The sequence below is a fragment of the Dermacentor silvarum genome, chromosome 6 (genome assembly GCF_013339745.2).
Source record: "Dermacentor silvarum isolate Dsil-2018 chromosome 6, BIME_Dsil_1.4, whole genome shotgun sequence".
NCBI lineage: Eukaryota > Metazoa > Arthropoda > Arachnida > Ixodida > Ixodidae > Dermacentor > Dermacentor silvarum.
The window spans coordinates 73,227,214-73,239,216 of record NC_051159.1 but is presented as its reverse complement, the minus strand read 5'-3'; the positions used below and the strand labels follow the sequence as shown (position 1 = coordinate 73,239,216).

Genomic DNA, 12,003 nt, shown 5'->3' with positions numbered 1-12,003 from the left:
CGGATTTTTTCACATTAACTGACATTTTCCACTTCTCGCAACAGTTGATTAATGTGTTAAGTGATGTTTTCAAAGACCGGTGGTCGTCAGGGGTGTTAATTTCCCAGTAAATGATGTAGTCGTCGGCGAAAGGTTCACTACTGGAAACGATGTTAGTGATAATGTCATTAATAAAGTTTAGGAAGAATAACGGCACAAGAATCGACCCCTGTGGCACACCGGGCATGACAAGACCTATGCTCGACTTCTATGTTTGGGGAGTACAAATTGTTTTTGATTTAACAGAAAGTCTTTGATCCAACAGCAACAGGAGAGTTGTCCACTTCCAGAGACACCTACTCTCGCAATCAGTTGACACTACGACATACACTGTCGCATGTTTTGGGCAGATCTACTAAAATAATATCAGTTTGACTACGGCTTTTAATACTCGCAGCAAGGTCATGTACAACTTCAGATAACTGCGTAACAGTAGATAAGCCTCTACGAAATCCATGTTGGTTAGGAGAAAAGAAGGTTATTCACTCAAGAAAAATAGTATTGTGCTTTGAAATAATGCGCTCGAGTAATTTGCAAAATTTGCTGTAAGTGATATTGGCCTGTAATTTGACACCTTGTCTTTATCACCGGATTTCTGTATCGGTGTGATTGTTATATTTCAATCTGACGGGCAATGTCGCTGACTTACGTGATTTGTTATAACTTAAACCGAGGTATTTTGCCGCACCATGCTGCGTAGCTTGTAAGGAAATTGTTAGTTGTGTCGTCAAAGCCACTCGTTTTTTTTGTTTTCTCTTGTTTTTTTATAGTATTAAGATTGGGCAACAGATTCAAGATTCCAGCGTCTGTTATGTTCAAGTCATCGATACTGACAGCTTGGTGCGAATCAACTACCGATGTGAGTTCACTGTCTGCTGTAAACACTGACTGAAAATAATTGTTGTAGTACTTAAGCCTTCCATTGTTAGTCTTTTGAAGATAATTGTGACTTTGTTGTCATGTTCGCACCGAAATGCTTCCAGAGGCTACGAGGATTGTTCGTAAGGAGGTTGGGATTGGTTACGTTAAATTAATGGCCCTTTGCCAGTTTGGTTTCATTCCGGAAATCTGTTGCGCATGTTAGTTTAGACGCTCTTGACTGTTCTGGATTTTTCTTTAATGCCTTCCTAACCTATTTACTCGGCGCTTGAACTGGATAACCTCTCGTGTGATCCATGGATTAGTCATTTGCCGTTTTTTAAATTTTCTTTAGTGGGATATACATATTAGTGCAGTAAAACACAATCGATTTAAACTTCAGCCACAAATTATTCATATCAGTAGGTGAATCAGACGCCAACTGCGGAAAGCTATATGAAAGTCGTGAGACACTTGCGCGAGCACGCCAGTGTCATTTGCCCTGCTAAAATTTATTGTGGTGTAAATTTGACTCTGCCTCATACCGTGCTGCTGAGACGCACAGAGGTCATTGAGATGCCTAGGTCGAATATTTATTGAATGACACCAGTTTGAATAGAACTCAAAGGAAAGTGTTGGCTAAGACAGATAAGGTTGAGAGTTTTTGTTTAGAGCCCTGTGTGCGCGGCGTCACTTGTAATACTACTTGTTGAAGGTTAAAGATTAGCATCAAGCCAATTAGTGTGTCTGAGGCTGGCGATGAATGATGCATTGTTTCGCAGTTTGCATCAACATGGTTAAAATCACCCAGAAGAATAATTATCGAATTCCGCAAGCACTCTTGCATGAACTTGACTCTATCCACTAGGGAGATGGCCGAAGCGTACATCATACATTGTTGTGGCGATACGTGCGTCAGCCAGGCTTCTATATTGTTGCTGAAACAGTTATTAATTTCATTTACGGCTCCGCTATAATTATTTTTCACTTATGGTTTTCTGCGGTTCGATATCGCGCTCCGCGCATACTTGAGCTTCATGTTTTTTTCAATAAGCCTGAGTGGCAGTGTAGCGATTTGTGTCTCCTCTCCTTGTTCTTGTGTGCCATTTCACTGCGCTGTTTAGCAGCATGCATTTTATCATGCGACTACTAGAGAGATTAAAATTGGCCATAGAGCACTCTGGATGGAGCTGCGTGTAACATTGACAAAATTTGCTTACGAAGGTTCCAATTTCCTCGTTTGAGTCGCAGTCACGGTAATTTATTGTCGATACACATATACTCGTGACGACGCATTTGCCTGCTGCGCCCCTTGTCCTGTCATTATCTTCAAGTATCTGCAGACAACAGCATTATTATGCAAAATTTAACTAGGCGCAAGTTTTTAAAATTAGATGACCCGTCTGGTACCTTGATATTCTCCACTTATTTCAGCACCCGAAAACTTGTTCTTGGTGCTCTTATAGTCGGCTCGGATTCTTTGCCAGAGAAAACCAAATTACCTATCACCTTACAGCATCTCGATCTCAGCTATAATATGGTCTGCTAGTTCCACCCCATTTATTATCCTGTTTGTTATAATCATTTTTTTTCATAGCGGAAGGAAGGATGGTAGTGGAGTTCTCTGGTATTAAGAGTTTCAAAGCAACTCCCCCCTCCCATCAGCCCCACACCCCTCCACCCCCTCCCCCCGTACGGGTGGCGGAGGCCGCCTGAAAGTTACGACGCATGAGCACGTATTATGGGTCTCCAGGTCGTCAGCCAAGAAGAGCTCCACGCCGAGCGACTTATCGGTAGCCACGCAGCGGCCACTGTTTGGGAAGCTGTTGGCGTGTAAGCGTGTTGGCTTTGGTGTAACTTCAGCGCTTACAATGGGGGCAGCTTGCGCTGGACAGTGAAGTGTAGCAACATTCTGTCATGTTGGTTTAGTACTTCCGGTTGTCGAAGATCATACGCACCTAGCCGACTAGCAAATCCTTGCCGTGGGGCAATGTGCATACAGGCGTGTACTATTTCTCTCACGCGGCTGGGCAGGATAGTACCTTATTTTTGGTACGGCTATAGTGAAGCTTTGTATAATCCTTATCGCGGCCGCTACGGCTAATGTAAGTTCAAATACTAAATCCGTTGGAATTAAAAACTTTGTAGGCATGCGTCACGCGCATTCTGATTTGTTAAAGAGAGAACTGGCATTCGTGTCCCTTATGCCCGTTCACGTAACAGCCCCCCCCCCCCCCTTTTTTTTTCTTTTTGGCTTGATCTCCCTAGAAATATTCGTCAAATATAAATTATTGTGCTTCTGGTTGAGCAATAAAAAGGACAGCAGTGATAGGAAGAACATGATGGAATGGCTGCTTACACGTAGAATTAGGCTTCACCAATTGTATCTCGTGTCGGAGTTTTGTATTCATAATTTTATATTCTGAAAGGTTACGGGCAAGGATGGGCGGAGAATGCCTAAATGACTTGCTGTTTGCAGAATTATTGATATCTGACGATGAGAAATGGCATCCTGATCAGCAATGCTAGTGGTCACCTACAACTAATTGTTTCAGATATTAATCTATTTATTTATTTTCTTCAAGGGCAGGAGCATCACAGGGAATCTGTAGGGTCTAACAGTTGGCTTCAAAAGTATTATGCAGGAAGCCCAATTAATCTATGCAAGAACCCTCGTAGGGGAACAAGTTTGCGATTAGTAGTCGTCACCATGAGTGAATTACACAAGCAGCAGATATATCAAACTAAAGTTAACACAAAATGTAATACTTTGCTTTATCATCCTGAGACCCGAACACAACTATATGGGAAATAATCGATCTTCAAGGTGGTTTGCATTGTCTACTGTTATGTTGTGAACTTGAAACAATTTCGAAAATTTATATGCCAAGGTTAGATGCCAAAAGCTGCGTCTCCATGTACATGAAAAAAAAAAAAAAAAACTATCTCCATCATCCCGTCATGTATGCTATTGTAAAAAGTTACTGCATTTTCATTGCTTAAACGCGTAGATGAGGATGGAACGACGTGTAGGCCATTGTCATGTTGCTGCCACGTCCGGTATTTTCACGCTATCTCAGTGATATCCAAGGAGGTTAAAAAATTGTTTTACAAACTCCTTGGTTGTATCAAAACACACCTCAGGGTTGCTTTCGGTCATCTGGGACGATTCCTAGGTCTATATAAATTGAGTGTCAGATTTCCCGAAAGCAGATGACAAGAATTTGAGTAAACAACTTTTTTACAGTTACACATGCACCGTACTTCATAGCCAGAATGAATATTTTGCCTACTCACTTCCGAGCGAAAAAAAAAATGTAGAAAGAAATGTCCAATGTATTGTACAAGAGGTCTTAGGAGGTTAACGAATAGAACGCTACAACATAAACGGTTGCCAAAAACCGTAGCATCAAGAAAAATCTCAGTCGAAGCCAAGCAGCATTGTGAAGTCTTGTGAAGTAACCTTGCGCTAATCGCTCGTTTTGGTGGAGCTACAGGACTGGTCAATTCCTTACGCAACCAGTGATCTCGCTTAAGCTTGCTTCGTACATGCAGTCGTACACTGTCCTGTGCAATCGCGTACGATCATTGTTTGCCAGTGATCATTGGCGAACAATGATATTTGATCATTGACAAATATCAATCAAATTTGATCATTGATCATTGTTTGCGCATTACCCGCATTACTTCCTAATACCTGAGCTTCGAATTCGAACAGAGGTTATAATGAACATTTCTATGACATGCGTTCGCAAGCTTGTGCACTTGAATAAGATAGGGACCAAAATCGCTAATCTTGGGATACTACAGTTTATAGCGCAAACAAAGCAAGGTCACGATAACAGCACACGAACACATACACGGCACTACGGCTAGGCTAGCACGGTCATTTGCTCTTCTACGCCGCACTAATATTACAGTATGACGCATCAACAAGCCCACATGGCAACCATAGTTCAATATCTCTGAACATGGGTGTCTGCATACGCGACCTATAATTGAACGAAAGAAGACGCAACACGATTGCGTATAGCTTTTGAGAAAATGGAAGACATCTGACGCTTCTGACATACCCGATTTAGCCAAGGCGAGCTGTAGCCACTGCTCTTGAACGATATATGGGGCGCCACGTGATCGCGTCGGCAATTGCCCCAGGGATCGCGTTACTGTTTTTTTTTTGTTTTTTTTTTCTTTTTTTTTTTTGCTGCGACCGTGGATCGTGTTTCTAATTTCTTGCTCTGTGCGATCGTATTGACGCTCACGAGCGCCGGGTATCAGCGCTACAGAGAGATGGCCGTCGTGTCCAGTTAAGCAGGAGGTCGCTTTACACCCAAACATCTACGTCTATAGCATTGATTCGGTCTTAATTAAACCCTGTAGGGGAACCGTGTAGAACGGCAATGACGATTGCCTATCACGTGAAAGTAACGCATTCTGCCACTCACGTTTACTTCTGCTACCGCGTCCATGCATATCGTCTGTGAAGCCCCTATCCATTACGAGAACTGTTGTCGCGTGGTGTAAATGTGTAGAAATCTACAGGGATAATAGAAGTGCCGATGTCGCCTCGGCAGCACATTCTTAGAGCAGTAAGAGAAGAAAAGAACAGTAGACGGCAGGGACGTTAACCAGAAATGCGTATGGTTAGCTACCCTACGCTGAGGGAGGGGAGCAGGAGAGCCGAGAGAGGAGAGAGAGGGGAAGGAGGGACGCAGAAAATTTGCCGGGGTAGCCATATACAGCTTCGCTGTAAAAGAAAATGGTTCCATCTAAAAATCAGATTGGAATAGATTAATTGTCTGGAGTGGAGCTTGCGTGAGTGGTTGCATGCGTAAGTGGAAAATTGCTGGCCAATGTCTTTTACAGCGAAGCTGTACATGGCTAAAGTCCCTAGATATTTTTTTCTCAGAATATCTAGGGACTCTACATATGGCTATCCCGGCAAATCTTCTGCGTCCGTGCGTGTATATACACCGTCGCGTCGAGAAAGAAAAAATTTTGTCTCCGATTTTGCAATTTTGACTTCCCGCCTAACAGAATAAGGTTTTATCGTAAGTTCAAATTACAATACGATGCTGTCATGTCTGCAGGTTGTAAGTCATACTTTACAAAATTTGTGACGCAGTTTACTTTGAGAAATTGAATTAATTCAATAACGCACTTGTACCAGGCGGAGGGTCTGCTAGAATGAGTACATATGCTGCACTCCTGCACACCTGCTCGTGCGCGTGACGAACGTGTGCACACGATGTATATGTCCTTGATGAGTGTGCGCGCTGTCCGTTGCATCGGTCGCGCAGAGTGCGCTGCGACCGTAATCGACATCTGGGGCCGTATTCTGTAACGCTTCGGTTTTCGAAGAATTCGGTTTGCGTGCAGCGATTGGTCGCCGCCTGGGTGACGCCATCGCCTCAGGGCGCGAACGCATTTTTTGATGACGTCACGCACATGTCAATCACGCGGAAACCGAATTTGTCGTCTGCTACGAAGCGAAGCAGCGCACGCTGCTTCGGTCTGATCCGAAGCGCGGTGTGCCGTGTGCAGAGCCTGTGCGTGCCATGTGCATGGGCGACATCGCGGCACCCGGAGCAAAATGACGGCGTGTGCGGTGCCAGTGGCGCCTGTTATCGTGCTTTTAGCGAGCCTCCGTGATAGAAAGTGATGACCTCGACGTCGACAAGACGCCTTTGAGATGACAGACGAGGGATTCGGGTGGCAATTCAGACTCTCAAAAGAGACAGCGCTCCGACTGTGCGAGGAACTTGAGTGTGTATTTTGGCCGCAACGCGAAGTTAGCGTACGACGTCCCACCTAGCGGCATAAATGGGTCAACCGAAGTAAACAAAATTCGTTAAGTCACTCACCTCCAGTACAACTCACAGAAGTTTCATAATGAAAAATATTAACCCCATCAATACCATGAACAAATTACTTTTATTTATCAAGAAGCGCTCGTAAATTGCTATATTTTTACTCGGTTTGCGACGTTCACTGCCAAAAAAAAAAAAGAAAAAAAAAAAACTTCGCGCCAATTGGTCTCTGTCCTTCCACTCGTTTTCATTACGTCAACAGACCGCCCCAATGTGACGCCACCGCCAAACCGAATTCTTCGAAAACCGAAGCGTTACAGAGTATGGCTCCTGGGCAAGATGGTTAAAAATTACAATGACGTTCACGTCGTGAACGTGGGTTATGCGCACGCGTATATCGACGCCGCTAACGTGCACCGCAGCCTCGAAGCACCAACGGGAAGGGCGCGAACGAGGTCGTGGACAAGACATTGATCTTGACGGTGCGACGTGGTGGTGGCGCTTGTGTAACGTCGGCACCACTTTCACAGGGCGGAATGGAGAAGGAAATGTGTTTCATCTCGCTGCGCATTTTTTTTTCGTCAGTATTCAATAGACGACCACAAGCAATGCAATGCTTTTTTTTTTTCACTATACCACAAATTATTTTTAACTACAACACAGATGCCTTTCTAGTTCCCCAAACCATTGCTACTGTGCTTAGCGGGCTGCCCACTGAGTAAACCCCACAGAACCCCTTCCCATGTATCAGTTCTGTTTCATTCTATCGAATATTTTAGCGGCGCCGATAAAATGAATCTGCGAAACACTGAACGTTTTCATCAAAATTGTATAGACCGAGAAGGATTGTAATCGGTGTGCTTACGGCTGATATCATTGAACGTTTTCGTCAACACTTTAGAAGAAGGATCACGTTTACGATACCATGACGAAAATATCATCCATCTGCTTCATCGGAAATCCGGATCAGACGGGCAGCGGGGTGCGTTAATTGTCCTGGTCCTTAAACCCCGCGGTCAACCTGAGCGCGAAAGCAATCCTCCGGCTATGGCAGTTTCTGGCGCGTGATTCATGAGGCAGCTTCCCGGCTCTCCCGCACCAGAAGTGTTGAGTTCTGGGTTCAATCAGGAAAAGTGGAGGCCGGCCGAGAGGGGATCGCGAATTGCGGCGTAACCCTCTCCCCCCCCCCTTCCCCCCCCCCCCCCTCCTCTCAGTCGACGCGTCATCAGAAAACATAAATCTCCGCGGTAGTGTTCTGTTTGTGAATGATGCTCGCCACAGTCTCTTCGGCTCCGCTTCATTTTTCTGCCAACCGGTATAGTTGCCGGAAACCCAAGGACGAAAGGGAGAACGAAACATTTTACTTTGACACGCAAGACGCGCTAAGATATAAAACGGAGAATTCGAACGAACTGGTTTGCGTTGCCTTTTTTTTTTTTTTACTTTTTGTGCAGCGCATTTACTTTGTCTCCTGTCTCGCCGAGGTCCCGTATTTCGTCCGTGGATTCCGGCACAGGGATTCCGGCACAGTTTGTTGTTGTTTGTTACCCCATAACATGGCTGTGTTCGGCAGATTGTCTCGCCTCATATTTTTTTTTCTTATTTTAGTGCGAGTTGTCGACCAAGCTTGTCTTATAACATTTTTGTTTCTTCGTTTGTAGACACGCAGTAGCACTCACTCGACTTGATCTTCCTTGAAGAACTCAAAGAGAGAGATACAAAAGATGCGGAAAAAATAAAGATAAATGTATGGAAGAACGGCCCAAAGTTCGCTCCTGCCCCGTACTATGGCGACTGCAGTGTTCAGTACCTAAATTACAAAAAAAAATCAAGGAGCAACAAACAGGCACTAAACCAAATGAAAAGATACGAAATTGAAACCACGGATCTTCCTGAAATAAGCGCACTTCGACAGAATGTAACCAGTGGAATGTTTTCACATCAATGAATGTACCTCTACTCTTCTATCATCCGCTCCTGGAAGGCTGTCTTCAGTCTCTCTCCTGAAATTGAATTTCTCTAGGAGAAATATTTGTGTTAGCCGAGAGGAATGACGCCCGCAGCGAAAGTTTCAATTGGCGACAAAATCTTGAGGCCCCTTTTTCAAGGACTGCTCCATCGGTGGCCCGGGCGCGGGAACGCAACTCTGAGTGCATCGAGAGCCGACCGCGGGTTTCGCGCGAGAAGCAAGGACAGAGTCGACCTAGAGCCCTGGGTGGTGTTCAAGAATTGTCAAGCAGTGCCCAGAGACTTTTAGTTCAAGTGTCCTCACCAAGCGAGAACACACTTCTCGCATCGCCTGTAGCTGAGTGAACAAGACACATGTCTGCAGTGAAGCCTTTTTTTCAACCTCACTGTCTTTCCCTCCGTCGCCAACTTCCATATACTGTAGATTCTCATGTGGTGCATGAAAACAAGAGACCTGTGTGTTGTAAGCTTAGTAAGTAAAAGTAAAGCAATACTTTAAAACTTTTTTTGAAAGACATATCGCGTTTTCTCAGCGTAAAAAGTGAAGTGTTTGGGCCTCAAGAGCAGACGTTTACTTTCTTGGTTCCCTCTTTTGTTAGGAAATAAGGAAGACAATACATAAAAAAGAATATCGAGAAGGTATCTGCAACTACATGTTGCGCAAAACATTGCTATACGGCCTTGCGCCCTTTTTGTGAGGGAGACGGGAATATTGATTATAAGAGGAGAGGTTGACTACAGAGAGCCTGATACTCCAAAGCTTCGACTGAGCTTTGGAAGCTCACTGAGCCGGCAACAGGGTACGATTGCGTCGAGTAGGAAGTCGGGCTCATCCAGCCCCAACCGACTTTTATATAGACATGTTTCCTTCTTTTTTTTTTCTGAGAGGCCGAAATATCGGCGACAGCTGGCGTGGGAGACTGCACACTAACGATATCCTTCTGTGTACGCAACCTTTCCTCATCCATGCAGTAAAACTATCTTTAAACTATGTGTGCAGCGTTCAATTACACCTCGCATGCGCATTAGCATCGCGCAGATTTTTACTAATATAACCGATCTCATTTTTTTTTCTTTCTTTTTGCGAGAACGATAGAACGGGCGCAAATGAAGTTTCAACTTTCCTTTAAAACGCGTTAAAGATCCCCCCGGTGGTCAAATTTATCCGGAGTCCCCCACTACGGCGTGCCTCAGATTCAAATCGTGTTTTTGGCACGTAAGACCCAAGAATTCAATTACTCTTGAACGGCCGAACTCGCAAAGCATTTCCTTCGACCTTGGCTATCCGCGTTCGCCAATGATGCGTTCGCTATGTCGATTCCGGCGCTTGCTCATGCAATTTGCCCTTTAGTGCTGAAACGGTTCAATCAATACGGACGATGTTTTTATTGAGCAACGTTGACGCCACAGGCATCGGCGTGCGGGATTTTAGGTTGCTCTGCACGCACTTTAGCAGAAATAACTGGTAGGTCCATCCCTGCAGGGGCGTCTGTGCTCTGCAGGCGTTTGTTGTGTTGCGAAACTACAACGGGGGACCCGAGAACAGGGGGTGCTTAGCCGTGCGTGGTCCAGCTGTGTCTGGGGAAAAAGGGATCCTGGAAATTGAGCCTAGGACCTTTAAGGCCCCTCGGCGGGGTAACACAACTGTTTGTCCTCGGCTGCTGGGTCTCCCAGGGGTGAACTGACCGGGAGAAATGGCGAAGAATGTTAAGTAGGTGAAGAATGCTAACCGCATTAAGACACGTATGCGTCACCACAGACCACAGTTTGTACACACATTCGGACGCCGCAAAGAAACCTTTACCAAACAGGCCGGCCTCCAAACCGGAGCCAGTTTGGCCCCGCTGCCACTGTATAATTAGGGTTCAGCATATCTGACTTCGAATGAACTACGGTGCGATTTCACAGGCGTCTATTCTCAGCTATAACAAAGCGGGTGTTCTCGCTTTGATAAGTTAAGCATGCACCCGAGGAATGCGCTCGCAGCAATTGAAGAGCGCCGTGAAAGAGGTTAGGCACCGGCAGACCGAACAGCGCTCGAAGTATCCAAAGAATGCTAATCGCATTGAAAGCTGTTGTTATCCTTGAGTATTCGAACGAAACAAATATTCGACAACTTCGAATAGTTAATTCTCGAGTAAAGTGCGAATCGAATAACCGGAGATATTCGATTTGTGTTCCACATTTCAAATTTCCGCACACCCCAACTAAAACGTTGTCTTGTTTAGACGTTATTTTCAGCCAGGAAACGCACAAATAGGTTCGCTTTGTTGAATGTGCAATGCATTTCACAATTTCACCCATGGTTCGGGAATGCTATGTGCCGTTGAATAAATGCACATAATGGTACGCATATTCCTACAAAATGATGATTACATTCCGATTAGTCTTGTGAAAATGCGCGGCCACTCACTCGTTATGCTGTATATGTGCTGTTAAATGCACTGTCAGAGCACACAAACTAATATTTCATTAATAAACGCGATGCGATAACAGTAGCCTGAATGCCGCCCATACGTTTGTTCCTAGCTAGTATAGGAATTATCCAGGGGTGGGCGAATATTCAAAAATTTTGAATAACGAATCGAACAGTGTCCTATTCGATTCGGTCTTCGAATCGAATACTGCACTGTTTGTAAATGGGAGTATTTTTCGAATACTTTTTCAATACGTCAACTGCGCCCAATTAGACAAAGTTTGAGCAAGAGTACGGTAAATTTTCAACCCTGCGCGGCAGAGTATAGACATAAAACATGATAGGTATTGGAGCAGACTACGTACGCCGCTTTTAGGTAGCCATACTTTACATGGTATACAGTCGAACCCGGATATATCGAACCCACATATAACAAATTATTGTATATAACGAACAGCTGTAAAATCCCCTCGAAAATTTTTGTTCATAATATTTTTATTTTATATGTCGAATTACCTATATATCGAACTTTTAGTGATACCCTTCAGATTCGATATATCCAGGTTCGACTATACAGCGATCATTCGCACTCTCCGAAGAGTCCTGTGCATGCGAAGAAACTATTTGTTTGCTCCTAATCAACGCAACGCTTCATAACGTACTACGTAATGACACAAACTTGCTAGCTTTAAGAATGTTAGCATGTTAACATCGTTTTACGCTAGTTGTGATAACGGCTTTTAATTACTCGAAAACTATTCGATATTCAATATCCGATTCGATTCGCTTTTGGCACTATTCGATTCGTATTCGATTAGGTCTCAAAAATCACTATTCGCGCACCCCTAGAATTATCTGAGCTTTTATTTATTTATTTCTCTCTCTCTTGCTCATTTACGGCAACCCATCTGT

General features: G+C 44.4%; 1 protein-coding gene across 3 annotated transcripts in view; it reads left to right on the top strand.

Annotated features, from left to right (window-relative positions):
- Positions 1–12,003, top strand: part of LOC119455580 (atrial natriuretic peptide receptor 1) — a 302,037-nt gene that overhangs the window by 48,980 nt on the left and 241,054 nt on the right. Inside the window, exon 1 of one of the 3 annotated variants that reach the window (XM_049668881.1) lies at positions 817–898. The exons of the other annotated variants lie outside the window; for them this stretch is intronic. The gene's annotated coding sequence lies outside the window, so the exon portion shown is untranslated. Of the gene's footprint in view, positions 1–816; positions 899–12,003 lie in introns of those variants that run through there. 3 annotated transcript variants of the gene reach the window in all.